Here is a 17,740-nt window from a genome sequence, read left to right as displayed (position 1 = left end):
ACTGAGTGAGGGCTGGCAGAGGGGGCTGCCGGGCGCTCCTCCTGGGACCGGCTCAGGAGGGCTCCTGTTTTCTCTCACGTAAATACAGCCCATTCCCGGCACTGGTGATAATAATGTTCCAGAATGTTCTGAGAACACTGGGTTAGCAAAGCACTGCTCCTATGGAAATACCGTCAGGTTCCTTTGGGCCTCTGGTCACAGTATTGTCCTCAATCATGGCATAAGTTCATTTTACGTGTGTTTCTGCCCGAAGACACCTTATTAGGTGTCCATGACTAATATGGGTCGTGGATCATCAACATTGAGCCCACGGCCACCACTGCTGTTAACTCGTGCCTGAAGGAAGCTTAGCTAACTCGTGTTTTCTCTGTAAGGCACATCACAGCTTTCTGGGGCTTAGGAAGGCCAACCAGCACTCCAGCACCATCACTGGGGGGATTTTAAACAGCGAAATCAGCAACAGAAAGAAAAAAAAAGCAAAAAACACAGAACTATATGGACCACAGAAAGGATACTTGTTCACAATATGAGCTGAAACAGTTAGGCAGGGGTCGCCTTATTGAGCCTCAGCTAGGAATGTGTACATCGGGCAAGTCTAAATTGTCACGGCTCTAGGCACGTCTGTGAATGACCACAGTGGCTTCGTGAGCACTGATTTGGGCATTACGGGTACACTTCAGACAGTAGGGGTACTCGTAAGTACGAAAGCCAGAGCGAGGATCAACTGTGTTTCTCTTTGCAAGCACTAGGTTTCATCTCACTGAGCCACCATGTAAGTCACACTTGGAAAGGCCATGCTCTTTCCTGCCACACCACCAACTACAAAACCTCGATAAGGAAAAATTCATCGCAAAACAGACACACCCTCAGAAATGAGCTAACCACTGGCCTGGACAGAACAAGGATGTCAAGGCTGAGTGCTGCTGAAGGCCCTGTCCTGCTGCACCTGGGACAGGCGCTGGAGAAGCTGTGTGGGGACCCACACTGGATGGAGTGCAGGACCCGAGAGGACCCAGAGGACAGAGTGAGTGCAGCTGGAGTATGGGGCTCAATCCACTCAGGGGTGGGGATGCTCAGCTGGTGACATAGGCCATGGGGAACAGGAGGAAGTAAAACAGATTAGAGAGGAGAGGGTATGTATGTATGTGCGTGGTGTGCATCTCTGATGTGTGTGTGGTATGTGTGTGTGATGTGGTGTGTATATGTGTGGGTGTGGTGTGTGGGTGTGGTGTGCAAGTGTGACATGGTGTATATGGTGTGTGTGTGAGTAGTGTATGTGTGTGTTTGTGTGGTATGGGTGTGGTACAGTGTGTGTGTGGTGTGCATCTCTGATAGGTGTGTGTGGTGTGATATGTGTGTGTGAAATGGTGTATTTGTGTGATGTGGTGTATTTGTGGTATGGTGTGTGGTGTGCAAGTGTGACATGGTGTATGAGGTGTATGTGGTGTGCTGTGTGTGAGGAGTATGTATGTACATGCTTGTGTGGTGTGGGTGTAGGTGTGGTGCAGTGTGTGTGTGTGTGTGTGCACCTCTGATATGTGTGTGAGGCATGAGGTATGTGGGTGTGATGTGGTTTACTCATGGTGCAGGGAGTGTAACTCCGTGTATGTGCGGTGTGTTGTGTGATGTGTGTGCATTTTAGTGTGTGATGTGTGAGTATATGCGTAGTCCAGGTCAGGAGCTGGGAGATCATGCTGTCAAGATAAGCATGCAAGCTAAAATTCCGCAACACACACGAAGACCCTAAGGTTAGACAGATAAGACAATCAACCATGAGGAGGTGAACTCACTTCAGACAAAACTAAGATACATTCATGCTATGAATCTTTTGGCTTCATTTCTGGTAGGTTCCTACCCTTTTAAAAAAATAAAATGAAGTTGAAAGATGGCACATATCTCTTATTACTGCCTCACTGGATGGAAAACTATAGGGTTTCTAGTGGACCCCTGAGGTACGTTTCACAGGCTGGGTGAGAGCCGCTAGGTGTTGGGTGACAGGAGGCAGCAAAGCGGATGGGAGGCTGTGGATTTTAATAGGCTGGGATGGTTTTTCTCGACAAGGGACAGTGGATAGCTGTCTGGAGAGGTGTTACTAACTAGCACTAATCATTATTACTCACATCATTAAATTCCACCTTGATGCTCTCCACTTAATTCACTGAATTAACCTATGGAACAGAATTCTCATGGATGACACAAAGCTGGAATGTGAGAGACATGTCAATGACAGCTCCCTGGAACCAAGTAGGGTGATGTCCTGGACGTACACTCTTCATTAACTCGATTGCACAAGCTGGACTTGGGGAGATCTGGCTCCTGCAGCTCCCACCCTAGACCTCTGGGTCTTCAAACACAAGAGCCAATCTGATTTGGACGGTCTGAAGCAGTTACTCTGACATAATCTCAGGCACAGATGACGGTGAACGCACCATTTCACTGTGTCTGGCCGGAGCCCAACTTAATCAGAGAGCTTCATATGAAGCACTTTCAAGTTGCTTAATATTCAAATGCTTCGTTGAGGTTTGCATAACATGGATGCAGAGTGGGGCATACAAAACAGCCATCAAATTATGATGTAAAATAGCAGATGACACGTTAAAGTTACAACGATCTCTTCTTGGCCTAAGCTTAATTATAATTCTCATCTCCACGTTGCTGACAGTTCCTCCAGAGACCTGTGACAAACCAGAGCTTCCTGGCAGACCAGGGCAATGGCTCCATGTAAAGGTTGAACATAAGGGTCTGTGTCTCCAAAGTGATCAGCAAACATCTACGAGCAGCAGGGCCTGGGGGTTCTCGGGGCCGGGGGACATGGTGGTCACTGCTGGCTCTCATCTCCTGCCTTTGGGGGACTGGCTTGATGGTGGCTCTGCCACCACCTCCCTCCACTTTAAGGACATTTGCATACGTCAACCTGGGACAGCTCCACTGGCTGGCTAAATATTCTGAAAGATAGAGGAGGATCTTCTTCAACATGGAAACATTTCTCTAGAAAGGGAGAGAAAGTGGGATAGAAGCCAGAGAAGAAAGTTAAGGGGTCTGTTCCTTTCGTCCAACCAAGGAGACTTGAGGAGCAGCCAGCCGATAATTATTGCCCAATGATGCAAACAGAGCCAGTATGTTTCTTCTCCAGAATATCTTTTTTACATTGAATGGGTGTGGAAACATGGAATTCTTCATCATATCCATCAACAGCTTCTCCTACATCCTCGATCGACAAACTGCTAAGCGTAAGACTTGAACCTGTCAGTGTTCCCCATTCTCTGGCTCCTCTGCCCTCTGCATGGACACGAAGAGCTTGGTGTTGACTCCATCCCACCGCGCCGGACACTGTGAAACCATCTACTGGAGTCAGAACGAGGTTTAGTTCAGAGACAGTGCCAGCAATTCCCCGTCAGATGTCTTCATCATGATAGCTAATGTGGCCTGAAGAAATGCTCGTGTGCCTTACACCACTGATTTAATCATTAAAGCACTCTTGGCTCTCCCTGTTTACATGAAATATCTAGACCAAGTAAATCTCCAGAAACAGAAAGCAGATTAATAGTTAGTTGCCAGAGGCTGGGGGAGGGGAAATTAGGGAGTGACTCTTAATGGGTACGGGGTCTCCCGCTGGGGTGCAGAAAAAGTTTGGAACTAGAGCGTGCTGATGGCTACATGTCATCACAAATGTAATCCTTGGTCAGAAAATGCCCCTAAGGAGGGACGAGGTACATGTCGATGAGCAAGGGGAGACGAGGTGGACAAACCTGGTAAAAGTGGGAGGTGGGGTGGGGTGGGGTGGATGGAAGTACCAGGTGGGAGGAGGAGCCACTGTGTTGAAAGCATCCTTCCCTGAGTGCTGGCAACCACCCTCAGCTTTGCTCAGATCCTAGGGTAGGTAAGGCATCCACCGATTTCTTCCGAGCCTGAGGCATCCAATTTTTCCAGATCCCCTTCACTCTCAACAGATGAACACTCACCCCTGAAGCCACACCCTCCTCAGTTTGCAGAAAACAAAAGAGAACCTAGTGCAGCAATCTCATCCTCACGTGGTATTCTTACTAATTCTCCTCGATCCTGCCCGCATCTAAACCACCAGTGCTCAACTCTGTCTTCACACTGGAGCCACCCGGGAGCTTATAAAAAAGACCACCTTCACCCCCATGGCAACCAAGACCCAGGAGGGGTCTGGGCAATGGTATCTCCCAAAAGCTCTTAGACACGTGGCTGGGGCCAGGAATACTTGCTTTCGGTTGCTGAGGACAAAGAACAGCTGTAGTGTCAGTGAACCGAAGCCATCCAAGAACAAACTTAAGAGCAGGCCAGAAACCACCCCACGATGAAGCACCACTAGAGGAAGACATCAGGACTGGGAAGAAGGTACCTACATCTCCAGCACTGGCCCCCGGTGATTCTAGATGCAACGGCATATGAAAGCCTTGTCCTGCTGGGAATGGATAAGGCTGACTCTCCACGGATGGCACCTGTGCCCCAAGCTAGGTCTTGAATCAGCCTCCTTCCTGCTCTACTGGAAGGTCAGAGAGACCAAAACCATAGGTAGATGACACAGTAACTGCAAAAACTCATGGCGCATCCTCCCCCACCAGGTGGGTGATTAAACTGAGCTTTTAAAGGGAAGAAATTAGGAAGACATGTAACGGCAGACAGCTGACGTCCATGGTATCAATACTTTGGAAATTTTCTCTATTCTCCCCATACTCTCACTTACTGGAGGGGGGGGAAGGGTCCCTTACTCTTCCTAAAACACACCCAGCTGGCCCTTTATCATGCAGTCAACCAGAACACCCCATCCTCAGATATTTGCTGATTCTCCAGGGTCAAGTCTCTGCCACAAGGTTGTGTCCGCAGAGGGTGATCCCTCAGCTGCCGCCGCATCTAAAACAGCCTCTATTCGTTTCTAACTTCACTCCCCACACCACTGATCTCAGCCTGTTGCTAGGGCAGTGTCACATTTGTTAAATTATAATAAATGAAATAAGCTTTGACATCAAGAATAGCAAATGTTGGGGCGCCTGGATGGTTCGGTCAGTTGGCAACCCGACTGTTGGTTTTGGCTCAGTTCACGATTTCAGGTTTGCGAGATCGAGCCCCTCGTTGGGCTCTGTGCAGGGTGAGAAGTCTGCTTAAGATTCTCTCTCTCCAAAAAAAAAAAAAAAAGGGATCCCTGGGTGGCGCAGCGGTTTGGCACCTGCCTTTGGCCCAGGGCACGATCCTGGAGACCCGGGATCGAATCCCACGTCAGGCTCCCGGTGCATGGAGCCTGCTTCTCCCTCTGCCTGTGTCTCTGCCTCTCTCTCTCTCTCTCTGTATGACTATCATAAATAAATTAAAAAAAAAAAAAAAGATTCTCTCTCTCCCTCTGCTCCCCCCCACCTCCCCAATGTGCAAGCACGCATGCACGCGCTTTCTCTCAGTCTCCAAAAAAAGAAAGGTTTCTCGATCTCATGGCTATTTCTTGTCCAGATTCAATTTAGAACCATCCTGGTAGTTTCGGTTTAAAACTTGGGGTGTCGGGGCAGCCCCTGTGGTGCAGCGGTTTAGCGCTGCCTGCAGCCCTGGGCGTGATCCTGGAGACTCTGGATCGAGTCCCACATCGGGCTCTCTGCATGGAGCCTGCTTCTCCCTCTGCCTATGTCCCTGCCTCTGTGTGTGTGTGTCTCTATGAATAAGTAAAATAAAAATCTTTAAAAAAATAAAAATTAAAAAAATAAGACTTGGGGTGTCAGAGAAAGGCTGCATTTACAGATGATTTACGTTAAACTGACTTATTGACAATTTGGAGAAAGTACAGTCTATGTTTCTATGTCAGACCTTCTCACCTAGTCAAGAAAGTTTGGTCATTTTCTTTGTAGAGACCTTCATATGTATTTTTAGGCAGTTTTTTAGGTATCCTAGAATTCTTAGTACTTTAAGAATTGTTTTTATTTCCATCTAAGTGGTTTAAGGAAGGCTTATAGGACAAGTCTTGGATTTCTACATATTGTACTAATTTCCTATTCCTGCTATAACAAATTAGCACAGACTTAGTAGCATAAACCAACACAAATTTACTATCTTATAGTTCTGGAGGTCAGAAGTCCTGACATCAAGGTAACGGCAGGGTTGTGTTCCTTCTGGAGGCTCTGGGAGTCTCTGTCCTTGCCTTTACAGCTTCTGGAGGCCACACATGCCCTGGGTGATGGCACTTCCCTTGCATTCAGCCCCATATCTGCCTCCAGCAGTACATCTCCAGATAGTGATCTGACACTCCTGCCTCCCTAAGGGGGGACCTTTGTGCTTACACTGGGCCCACCCGGATCACCCAGGATCATTTCCCATCTCAAAATCTTAATCCTGTCTGCAAAGTCCCTACACCATGAAAAGCGAAACATTCACAGATTCCAGGGACATTTTTGGGAGGTCAATATTCTGTCCACTGTGTATATTTTTCTTTTATCTTGCCACTTTACTCAACTATCTTATTAGTTAAAATAGTTTCTGACCTGACCATCTTGGATTTTCTATGCAAACTTTTTCTTCAAAGAGCAATACTGTAGCCTTTTTGCTTTTAAAATTCATACTGCTCACATATCCTTTTACCTAATCGTTTTTGCTCAATATTAGTTTGTATTAATTAAAATTTTAGAGTTTTTTTTTTTTATTTATGATAGTCACACACACACACACACACACACACAGAGGCAGAGACACAGGCAGAGGGAGAAGCAGGCTCCATGCACCGGGTGCCCGATGTGGGATTCGATCCCGGGTCTCCAGGATCGCGCCCTGGGCCAAAGGCAGGCGCTAAACTGCTGCGCCACCCAGGGATCCCTTCATTTAAATTTTAAATACTGAAATGATACAAACATATAAAAAATATAAATAGTAATGTAACAGATACCTGTTGCACACATCAATAGTGTGTGTACATATCAACATTTTATACTAATTTTACCATATTTGACTTAGAACACTTTTTTATAAAGATTTTATTTATTCATGAGAGACAGAAAGAGAGAGAGAGAGGCAGAGACAGGCAGAGGAAGAGGCAGGTTCCCAGCAGGGAGCCCGATAAAGGACTTGATCCTAGAATCCCAGGATCACAACCTAAGCCAAAGGCAGACACTCAACCACTGAGCCACCCAGGGATCTCTGACTTAGAATGCTTTTTTAAAAATTAGACATTCTAGGATGCAACTAAAATCCACACTTCCCCATTTCTCCCTCCCTCTCCTGAGAAATGGTACACACCATTCCAATGTGCATTTTTATTGTTTTATATTTTTAGAAATTTTCTCTGAAAGATCATCTTTGCTAGTTATTTTTTTTTCAATCAAAGTCATCTTGGGATTTATCTTTGTTGGTGTTCATTTATTTTAACAACTGTATAATACTTCACTGTACAAACAAACCAGGACTTCTTTATCCTTTTCCCAACTGAGGGGTAGCAAGCTGTTTCCATATTTTTGCGAGTGTTTAAAGACCACATGTATACACGTCTCATCCTGCACACATGCAAAAATATCTTGAGAGCATCTACTTGTATGCAGAGGGGATGTCACAGGGCCTTGAAGTCTCTCATTTTTCTAAGTCTCAAGAATGCTTGAAATCATGCATGCTCACTATCAATGTCAGTTAATCTGTTTCCCCCACAACTGTGTTAACATTTGGTGTTTAGGGGATTAAAAATGTTTGCCATCCGATGGATCTGAAATAGTGCTGTTTCACTACTGCATCTTAAAGATGTCACGAGCTTGAGTGTTTTGAAAGGTTTACTACCCACTGGGCTCTCCTTCTGCAGCTTTCCGTTCAAATTTTTACACTATTGCTCTTTTTCTAACTTCTGCAGTTAATGATTTTTCTAATACATGCATTTAGAGTACAAATACCCTTCAACTTTTTCTTTGCCAACTAACAAATTATTTAATCTCCATAACGTTGCCCAGACCCAAGTGTATCTTAAAACTTACATTATGAAAAACAAAAAAAAAAACAAAAAAAAACTTACATTATGTTTTCCCTTTTAGGTATGTTGTTGAAAGTATTCTTTTTTAAGATTTTATTTATCTGGGAGAGAGAGCACAAGCGGGGGGAGGAGCAGAGGGAGTGGGAGCCCAATGTGGGGCTCGAACGCAGGACCCTGGGATCATGACTTGAGCTGAAGGCAGCCGCTCAACCGACTGAGCCACTCGGGCCGCCCCGAAAGTGTTCCTAACTGCGCTGTTGTCACAGAACATGGCCTAGGTGATGACAATTCTTTGATATCACTGAGATTTGTTTTACAGTCTACCACAGAGATAATACTTACAGTAAGTGTTGCACATTTTATTGGTAAGAATGCGTTTTCTCAGGGCGCCTGGGTGGCTCAGTCTGTTAAGCATCAGCCTTCAACTCAGATCTTGATCTCCAAGTCCTGAGACTGAACTCTGTATCAGTGGAGAGTCTGCTTCTCCCTCTCCCTCTGCCCCTCTGCTCATGCTCTCTCTCTCTCAAATGAATAAATTTTTTTAAAAATCTAAAAAAAAAAAAAAAAAAGAATGTGTTTCTCTAACTGCTCAGTGCAGGGATTTTTAAATGTCCAGTAGATGAAGCTTGTAAAGTTTTTCAAATTTTAATATGCTTATCTATTACTTTCAGTGGTACCTGTGTTCACTGGTTCTGTATTTGTCAGATGACTATTAGTAATTTTGTCGGGTTGTGTTTATGTATTGGAAACCATGTTGCTAGGTACAACAAACTTTAGGTTTATGGCATCAGCTAGTCATTAGGTCACTCAGTAAGGCTTTTGTCTAAGAGACCATTTTGTCTGACAATAACGTAGCTACCTCAGGGTACTTTTGATTAACACAGTCTTACACTGTATTTTTCATTTTTAAAATCATTTTTGTGATTATATTTTAAAGATGGATCTTGTAAAGAACATATAATTTAACACGTTAATTGATGTGTCTATCTGTGTGAATGATGAGTTTTTTAACTGGCAAGTTTTATTTTTAATGTTTTCATTTTGCATTTTATTCTTCATTCATTAATCCTCCTTTCCTGTGTTCTACTGGGTTTCTTTCTTTATTCTCCATTTTTCCCTTACTAATCTATTAACCTGTACATGCTTGCCTTAGAGAAGAGCAGTTTCCTCAGGTGTTTCCTCATCCTGAATCGCATTTGCTCTTTGGGTAAAGGACTGCGGTTGTGAAGATCCTCAGTCTTGGTCGAAGAGTAACCCGTGATTTTCACACTTGAGTAACAGTTTAGCTGGGTATGGAATTCTAGACTGGAGATTACACTGCCATCTTCTGGCTTCTGTGTTGACTGCTGCAAGTCCTACTTCTTGTTCCTTCCTAGGTAATCTGACCTTTCCCCTTGTAAGCTACCTTGCATATTTCCTCTCTGTCTTTGCCATTTCCATGGATCTTGAGCTGTGAATTTATTTGTATGTAGCCTTAATGGGCTTCCATCCCAATTCCATCCATTCTATAAAATTCTCCACCAGTATCTCATCAAACATTGTTTCTCCATACCCCTCTATTTCTCCTCTAAATTTTCCTCCTGGATAGATGCTGAACTTCCCCTTGTATGCAGGTCCTCACTGTGCTTCACTGCTTTTATACTCTCTAAACCTTTGTAATCTCCAGCTGTGCGCCATCTGCTCCTTGACCTGCTCATCAAGTTTCTCGTTTCTCTGACTACAACTTATTTCTAGAAGGTCTGTTTGGTTTTCAAACCCATCACTGCCTTTTCTTCCTTTATCTTTAATCCCTCTGACTCCCTTGTTTACTAGCTCACCACTCATCCCAAGCCTCTCTGAGTGTGCTTTATAATTTTCCACTGTAGGACTGGTTTTTCTGTGGGAACCCCTTGAGGACGGAGTTCCTGCAACAGGCAGTGCCAAGTTTTCATGTTAACTCTTGGGCCTGGGATTTCCCCACAACATTCCTGTCACATAAACTGGGTTTCCTGATTTCTCACAGTAGCAGCTACTGTGCTTGCCCCCTCGAGCCAAGGTTCAGGTGAGGACTGTAGGCCCTAGGTCTCCTGGCTTGCTACCAAAGGCTTACCTACCACACTCAGTTCTCTGAACCCCACGGATTCCCTCTGGTTTGACGCTGAAACCCAAGGCTCCAGCAGCTGCAGCTGAGCCTTGTGGAACAGTTTCTGTAACAGTTTCTGTAATGATCTTCCAGAAGCCTTATTTAGGGTACAAGAATTGTAAATTCTTTCATTTTCCTAAAAGCAAATTTGATTTTTGTTACAATTCTTATTTTTCCCAGTTGAAGGAAATGTAATAGCTCCAATTCCAAGTGAAATTGGTAACACCAAAGGCATTTATTTGTTCACATAATCTCAATCAGCATTCTCCTACTCCTGGGTATTCTCTCTAGTGTAGCATTTACATTTGGGGGTCTCTTCTGGTATCAGTGCTTTGGAGGATTTGATATATCTGCAGAAGCCCGTGGCCCATCCCCAGCTATTGTTAAGGTGCCCATGACTTACTGGGTGTTCCTTCTCCCCTGGAGCCCATGGATGTGCCCACGGCCACATGGGGACACCATCTTTCACTGCTGGGGATCCCATGTCATACGTGCATGACACTTGCAGAACACAACTCTCTGTCTCAGATAAGCTAAGCCATGAAGACATTCTCCAAGGCCACAGAGTGAGACCACCCAGAGTGGATCCTTCCTGGCAGCCCAGGGCTGTCACAGTTCTGCTTCCTTCCTATCTGGCTCCTGAACATTGCTCTATCTCTCTCTGCAAGTTCACTTAAGCATTTCCATCTTTTACTAATTTTTATGGAGCACTTGTATGTAATTTAAGCAGGAAGGTGGCCAAGTTCATCTGGTCCACCACTGTAACTAACCATCATTCATTCTCTGGAGGCCAAAAGGAAAGGCAGAAAGAAAGTTCTCTCAAGATGAAGCACACCATTGCTTTGGCCCTTGGCTTTATTCACAGGCACCCATTTAAACTCCCGGCTTCGTTTCCCTTTTGTGCAAAATACGGGGTGTGTAACTAACTTTTGCTAAGCTCTCCTCTAGCTCACAAGGCTCCCTTTATGGCCACCATAAACCTCTCCAGACAGGACCAAACAGCCCAAGTAGGGTGGGACCCAGACAACTGAGAATCTGGCTCCCTTGGATCAGTCGACACCCCACAGTGTTAGAGGAGAACAGAAGTCTTCCCTTTTAATCAAGAGGGTTTCCCCTGCTGCACAGCAGGGTAACTTTAAGAACGATGCTAATGGGCTCCGTGGCCCTGCTGCCAGGCCAGCCTTGTGCTCATCCCTAACTCTGGAAAGTGGAGCTGAGTCCAAGCATGAAGACACCCAAGGCAGAGGTAACAGGAGACCTCATTACCATGGGATACCCCTCCCACCTCACAGTCAGATCAGCGATTAATGCTGTTGTTTTTTTTCAAATCCTGACTGGCCGTCCACATGTTCTCCAACATGGTCAAATCACTTAGGTGCCTGAGGAGCTGCTTGTTTACCAGGCCACACCAACTGGTCTGGGAAGGAGATGAGGAAGGCCGTGTGCACTTGGGGTCACGGGGTCACAAGGTCACAGGGCTTTGGCTGGTGGGAAATAAAACAGACAACCTGTCTGGCAGGGCAGGTGAGGGGGAGACCCCGAGAGCTGCACACAGAACATAAAGCTGCTCTTCTCTTGGAGAAGCATTTACAGGCCAATAAATGAGCCGGGGGCAGGGTCAGTGGGTCACTGTGGCTCAGACGTTCCCGCTGAGCCGTCTAGTGGTCTGCCCAGCGGCAGCTGCAAACGGCGGCAGCAGCGGGGTGGGCTGGACAAGTGGGTTGGACGAGCCAAGGAGCAGCAGGGGCAGGGGAGGAGGGCATGAGATTGCCAACGGTGGGAATCAGAGAGCAGGGGAAAACAGGAGCACAGGAAGTCTGAGGCCCTGAGCAATGCAGGAACTCATGTGACAGGGTCTGCAGTCTGGAGGAGAGTGCCCGTCCTGCGGGGCAGCGAACGGTGGCCCCCACAATGCCGCGTGTTGGGGCTCAGTCCCTAGGACATGTGAACATGCTCTTATCGGCAAATGGGGGCATTGCTGATGTCATCTCATCAATCTGAGGTCGTACGGGCAGGCCCCGGTGCAGTGGCTCCATCGGAAGAGGGACATTTGGACCCAGACGCACAGAGAAGACCATGTGGCAGACCATGCAGCGACAGGGGCAGAGGTGGGAGTGGCTGCGGTCACAAGAGCAGGACATCCACCCTGCCAGCCCCTCCAGCGGCACCAGGTCCCCCTCGGACATTCCAAAGGAACTGAGCCCGCCGCTGACACCCTGACTTTGGACATCTGGCCTTCAGTAGATTTCAGAGGTTAGAGACACCTAGTGTGTGCTCCCCAGGTACGACAGCCCTCAGAGGCGACAGCAGGGAGCAGTGGGGGGGGGGGAGCTGGCACCACATTCCAACACCTGCACACGGGGCCATGTCCTGGCCTCACAAGGGGGTAGGGCATCACCACACCCATGTGCAGCTAGCAGACCCAGACATGGACAAGCCCAGAGAGAAACACGCCCCAAGAACAGCTGGAGGGGGCCACATGCCAGCCAGTGCACACGGACATGAGACAGAGGGAAACAGACACAGATCCAGGGGTTGGAGGCATGCACACACGCACGCACACACACGCATGCACACGCATGCACACACACACAGACAGCTGTTAAGACAAGCACATGTGAACAAGCCGATCATAGGGTGGTGGCCAAACCCAATGAGCCTTGCTTGTCTCCAGCAGGAGCCACAGTCACAATGCCAGGCAGTGGCCGCCAGCTGCAGCCACTCCTTCCTGGCCGAGGCTGTCTCTGCAAGGACAGGGGGCCGGGAGTTGAGGGGAATCTGGGACGAAGGGGCAATGAAGAGGAAGGTGTGGGGGCAAAGCCCAGCCTCATGCTCCGGGAGTTGGGGTGCATGTCCACCCTCCCTGGGGAAGACTCACCGTGAGCTCGCACGAGGCCTCTCCCCGCCCTCAGCCCAGGACAGCACAAGTGTGTGTGCTCTCACACCTCTTCTCCATGGGCTAGGCCTTACTCCAACCACTGCTCAGTCTGTCCACATCCTGGACAGTCCAACGGGAGCTGCAAATTCTCGGCGTGGGAAGGAGCGAGGGTGTTCAATAACGGGCCTTCCCCAAGGAGTGGCACAGAGCTCAGGGCTCTTTGCACTGTGTCTGCAACAGGGGGGTGAGGTTTTCTACTTTACCCATCACCCTGGAGCCCTTATACCTGCAGCAAACTCCAGGAAGCAATCACACACACACACACACACCCAAAAGTTCCAGAAACGTACCCAACACACACTCTAATCAATCCATGCCTCTTACATGAGCCGGAAACCCAGAGCTCAGCAAACAGAAACAACGGGCCTCGTCTCCATGCCGACGCGGTGATCTCTGCTGATTTTTCTGTTCCCTGTGCCCAAGGAGACCTGAGGTCAGCACCGCAGCGCCACAGGCTGCACGTAGCAGGGCCAGCCTGGTGAGTGAGGCGTCATGTCTGCCCTGTGACTTAGAATGCCCCGAGGACCACCTATAATTGCAATGTATCCCCAGGGGGAAGAGGTCGGAACTCCCCTCCTGGTTTCACCTGGACGACGAGCAGCCCCTCTCCTGGGACGGGAGACAGGAGCACACCGGGTCTGTCTGCAGAGGCCGCGGGACACGCCGGCCCCCAGCACCACCCTCTGGGCTCTCGGAGTTACCCGCTCCCCACAAGCATTCCAAAGTAGTGATTTTACAAAACCCAAGACGTGTTACATATGTACTTAAAACACAGCCTCGGAACACAAGGGCAAATGGCTTCCAGGCCAAACGTGTGCTTTTGTGAGTGTCCCGACAGGAACAGTGACCGTGACAAAAATACCACTAATGATCTTACTCGTAACAGGTAGTGTGTCAAACGTAGCAAGGAACGCAGGCTCCTGGTAAGCCCTCCCTCCTGCGTGAACAGCACTTCAGCTGGAATCGCCCCCTCCCCGGGCCAGCTTCAGTCCTACCGGTGACCGTCGTCTGGCATACCGAGGTCTCAGGCAAACTTCCCAGCTGTAAATCACAGTCTCCTGTGTTTATTTTCTCTTCTACGTAGGTTTTCTGCCTGGAGATCTTTCTCCCTCAGGACCGACCACCAACTCTATACGTGTTCAGCGCTCAGTACTGGCGCAGTGTATCCGAACACAAGCACCGTCTACACCTATACCGAATTCCCAGATCCTAGTCCGCGCAGAAGAAGCAAAGTGGTTCTCTCACCGAGGGACTGACCTAGTGGCCGTTCTCACCTGCCCGTGAGTTCACAGACGCGGGGGCACCATGAATGTAAAGCAGGTTAAAGCAGTAGCTCCTACAGCCCATCCAGCTGTTACTACTTTTTTCTAAGAGTTCAGCCAAATGGGGCCAAGTGGTGCCATAGTCTGATGTTCAACAAAAATCACATGGAATAAGCATGGCCAGGCCAATTCCTCTCGTCACTGAGCGTACAAGGAGGAGGCCAGGGGAGCAGAGAGGAAGGCAGCGTCAGTATCCTTTTGTGCAAAAGCCATAACCCAGAAAAGGAAGAATATCACGCCAGAGAAGCAGAGCATAGGGCTGCAGGGGAGTGGCGGGGGCCCCGGGTGGGCCATCTGCTACGATCCTGTTCCCGAGGCCTGTGGAGGTCCAGAGGCCTAGAACGGAGGCCCATGCTGACCGTCACACCTGGGAAGGTAACACACGGTACATGCCTCCTGCCGCTGCTTCCTGACAAGGGCGGCACCCTGAGCCCCTTTAGCCCCCGATGGCCGTGGGTGCTTGGGCTGCAGGGGCAGCCGGAGCCACTTCCCGGCCTGCTGTGCACTCAGGCCAAGCCCCATTCAGACAGCTGTGCCCAGCGTGCTGCACCACCCGTGCATGGCCCTCTGCTTCCTCTGTGCTGCCACCCACAGCATGCATGCACGCACGTGCGCACACACACATGCACGCACACACAGAGAAATGCACATGCACATACAAACACACATGCACGCATGTGTACACACACATATATGCACACCGTCACATACACATGTATGTATGTAAACACAGAAATACATGCACACATGCACAGAAACACACCTGCATACACGTATGCACATGCATGCACGCACATAATCACATGCATGCATGTACACCCAGAAACACATGCATGTGCATACACATGTGCATGTACACTCATGCACACAGAGAAACACATGCATGCACATGCACAAACACACCTGCATACATGCATGCACATGCATGCACACACACACCTGCTTCACCAGTGAACTTCTGCACTTGGTGTTTCTGTGCCCAGGAGAAGGGAAAGCAAGTGTCCAAGGCCTCAGCACTGTAGACACGAAGCACGCATGGCTTTCACACGATCCCATGTGGGTTAACAGAAACAGACGGAGGCTATCAAATCCCAACTAAGCAGAGGGTGTTACAAAGCATGCAGTTGTGGGCCTGAGATACTGCTCAAACACCAAAAAGAAAGACCCAGAATACCACCCAAGGCACCAGATCTTGTCCAGGTTTGGAGCTTGTGGCTGGATGGGAATAACAATTTCTGTGAAAGTTCAGGTCACGATCATTTCCGTGCCTCAGTCAGCAAGTGTGTCTTCCCTCCAGGTGGACCCCCCACTGCCGTCCATCCTGCAGTCGCCTCTGCCATCCCCCCCATGCTGCTTGAGGCACAGCTGTGGCTGGGGGGGTGCTCCCAGCCCCTCTGGCCCCCAGGGACCCAGCACCCTGCACCTGGGGGACAGGTCTGCTGTAAACACGCTGCTTCCCCTGGGTGCTCCTGAGGCTACCAGGTGAGTGCAGGTTAGGTTTGGACTCTATGGTTCATCCACCTCTGCTCAGCCTGCCTCACCTCCCCCTCCCTGCATCTTACCTACTCCCTGCCTCTCATCTCCCTCCTGCAGCCCCTCACCTTCCTCTTGCAGCCCCGCACCTCCCTCCCGCAGCCCCTCACCTCCCTCCTGTATCCCTCACCTCCATCCTGCAGCCCCTGACCTCACTCCACCTGCCCCACACCTCCCTCCACCTGCCCCTCACCTTCCTGCAGCCTCACCTCTGTCCTGCAGCCCATCATCTCTCTCCTGCAGCCCCTCCCCTCCATCCTGCAGCCCCATCTCCCTCCTGCAGCCCCTCACCTCCCTCCTCAGCCCCTCACTTCCATCCTGCAGCCCTTCACCTCCCTCTTCCCTCCTCAGCCCCTTCTACTTCTCCTCCATCACCCTCCAGACCAAGGTGATCTTTGCAGAGAATGATCAGGCTACACCATGTTCCAGGCCAGAACCCTGCACAGTGGAGGATGGTGCTCAGAATAAAATAGAACATTCTCCCGCCACCTAAAGAGCAGTGTATGTCCTACCTATGGCTGCCCAAACAGAGCTGTCTGTGGTGAGGGAATATTCTGGATCCGTGCTGCCTATCGTGGTGGCCTTTATCCACATGTGGCCACTGAGCACTTGAAATGTAGCTCAAAGACTGAGGAACTGGATTCTTAATTTTATTTAATTTTAATTGATTTAAAGACCCATGCACAGCTGATGGCCTTGGTATTGGGTCATGTTCGTTTAGCCTCTGGTGATCCTTCTGACCTCAGCTACCCCAGTCCTTTCTCTCAGTTGCTCCAAGACACTAAGTTGTCTTGACCCTGGGGCCTTTGGACAGGCACTGCCATGGCCCAGGACACCCTCCTCTTTGACTGTCAGCTCCTCAGATCTCTGTGTCACATCCCTTTCCTTCCTTCTAGCTCACCACAGCCCCGTCTCTTCCCCCGAGCTACTCTGTCAAGGTCTCAGGATGCTGACTCCCCAGTATGGGAAACATCACGAGGCAGAGACCACACACAACGGTGTTATGTTATTTGGGTCCCCAACATGTGGCTGGGTCTCACACACAGCTGGCACAGAGGGCCCGTCAAGGAGTATGTGTGGGCCATCTGGACCGTGGGCTACGGCAGCCTTTCAAGAAATGATTTCAGACTCACCATCAAAAACCATCTTCCTTCTGAAGAAACATTTCCCAAGGCCCAGCACCTGGGGCATAGGCCTTGCCCGCCTAAGGATATATCCTTGTCCTGGTCGAGGCCTGATCCCTGCAAGCCCTGGGTCTCTGTGCAACCGTAGTGGGCTCTGCACACCTGGGCGTCACCAAGGGCAGACAGAGCTCCACATGCCCTTGACTGAGACCACTGGCCTCGAGCAAACAGCATGTACCAGTGAGTGTCCCATGTCACCCCAGGAAGCCTCTTGAGACCGACGGGGACGCGCCAGTCCCAAGACTGGAGCCAGGAGCCTTGAGTCCTGGCTGCTCAGTGCCCAGGAGACCCAGCCATGGACACGTGGAGGGAAACCACCTCCTGAGGGGACCTAGGACCCTCAGGGCAGGGAGCTCAGCAATTATTTTAGGCTTCTGGTCTTTGAATAACCAGAAAGATGCTAAGCAGAAATAAAGTCAATGCTTTAATAGATCACCGTTAGGCACTGAACTGTGTCTCCCAGAAATGCACATGTAAAAGGCCTAGTCCCCAGGGGGAGGGTCTTTGAGGTTGGGCCTTTGAGAGGCATTAGGGTAGATGAAGCTCAAGGGGATCAGTGCCCTAATAGGAGGAGGGCCAGAGCACTGTCTCCGGCACCTGGGGACAGCGAGAGGGCGCCACTTGCAAGCCTCCTTAATTAAGAAACCGGGCTGCATCTGAGGAAACCCGCCCTATCGACTCGACCAACCCGAG

At 49.3% G+C, this 17,740-nt stretch overlaps 1 protein-coding gene and 1 long non-coding RNA gene across 4 annotated transcripts in view; one reads left to right on the top strand and one right to left on the bottom strand.

Moving 5' to 3' along the window:
• ROR2 (receptor tyrosine kinase like orphan receptor 2) overlaps window positions 1–17,740 on the bottom strand; it is a 185,018-nt gene that overhangs the window by 26,970 nt on the left and 140,308 nt on the right. The gene's annotated exons all lie outside the window — the stretch shown is intronic.
• On the top strand, window positions 163–17,450 carry LOC140641332 (uncharacterized). The gene is made up of 4 exons (XR_012037870.1): window positions 163–1,024; window positions 14,093–14,288; window positions 15,628–15,812; window positions 16,760–17,450. It is a non-coding gene; the product is annotated as an uncharacterized lncRNA (long non-coding RNA).

This window comes from Canis lupus, chromosome 1 (genome assembly GCF_048164855.1).
Source record: "Canis lupus baileyi chromosome 1, mCanLup2.hap1, whole genome shotgun sequence".
Lineage (NCBI taxonomy): Eukaryota > Metazoa > Chordata > Mammalia > Carnivora > Canidae > Canis > Canis lupus.
Note: the sequence above shows the minus strand (reverse complement) of the source record. Positions and strands in the feature narration are given on the sequence as shown.